The sequence below is a fragment of the Gossypium arboreum genome, chromosome 3, assembly GCF_025698485.1.
Source record: "Gossypium arboreum isolate Shixiya-1 chromosome 3, ASM2569848v2, whole genome shotgun sequence".
Taxonomy (NCBI): Eukaryota; Viridiplantae; Streptophyta; class Magnoliopsida; order Malvales; family Malvaceae; genus Gossypium; species Gossypium arboreum.
Genome location: NC_069072.1, coordinates 30714868 through 30715994, shown reverse-complemented (window position 1 = coordinate 30715994; position 1127 = coordinate 30714868). Strand labels below are relative to the sequence as shown.

Here is a 1127-nt window from a genome sequence, read left to right as displayed (position 1 = left end):
GCTGCTGATCCAGTAAATTAGAACCCTACTCCTCGTACTATGTATGATTATGCTAAACCTAATTTAACAGGAACTGAATCGAGTATAGTTAGACTTGCTGTTGCTGCAAATAATTTTGAACTGAAACCTAACACGATTCAAATGATTCAATAGTTTGTTCAGTTTGATGGTTTGTAGGACGAGGATCCAAACACTCATTTAGCAAATTTTCTGGAACTCTGCAACACGTTTAAAATCAATGGCATTTCTGATGATGCCATTCGCCTTTAGTTATTCCCCTTTTCATTAAGGAATAAGGCTAAACAACGGTTGAACTCGTTACCATGAGGGTCAATCACTACTTGGGAACAAATGACCGAAAAATTTTTACTTAAATATTTTCCGCCGGCTAAAACAGCTAAATTGAGGAATGATATCTCTTCTTTTGTGTAGATGGATCTAGAAACTCTTTATGATGCATGGGAGGGATACAAGGACCTATTAAGAGGGTGCCCTCACCATGAGTTACCTTTATGGTTACAGGTTTAGACTTTTTATAATGGTGTGAATCCCTTAACAAGGCAACTTATCGACCCAGACGCCGGTGGAACTTTAAACAACAAAACACCTGAAGAGGCTTATGAATTTATTGAAAAGATGTCACTGAATAACTATCAGTGGCAAGTCATGAGAACAAAGCCGACAAAAGCAGCTGGTGTTTTCAACCTCAACGCATTACTATGCTATCAAACCATGCAGAACTTTTAAAAAAAAAGGTTGATGGTTTATATGGTTCTACTAAGGTACATCCAGTGATGAGGTGTGATTCAAATGGAGGAATGCACAACTCAGATTATCCACTCTTCAACCGTGACACCAGGGAGGAACAAGTCCACTATGTGGGTAATAACTCTAGACCTCAAAATAACCCGTATAGTAACACTTATAATGCAGGTTGGAGGAACCATCCCAATTTCTCGTGGGGTGGTCAAGGAAATCAAAGGCCACAACATCTTCCGGGTTTTCAACAACCACCTTACCAGCAGGAAAAGAAACCGAACCTTGAGGAGATGCTAACAAAATTCATAGTAGTATCTGAAACACGTTTCCAAGACACCGAGACAGCTATTAAAAATCAGCAAGCTTCA

At 39.2% G+C, this 1127-nt stretch overlaps 1 non-coding gene across 1 annotated transcript; it reads right to left on the bottom strand.

Moving 5' to 3' along the window:
- Positions 1-399: 399 nt before the first annotated feature.
- Positions 400-506, bottom strand: LOC128290876 (small nucleolar RNA R71). The gene has a single exon (XR_008280658.1). It is a non-coding gene; the product is annotated as a small nucleolar RNA R71 (small nucleolar RNA).
- Between the last annotated feature and the right edge of the window lie 621 nt (positions 507-1127).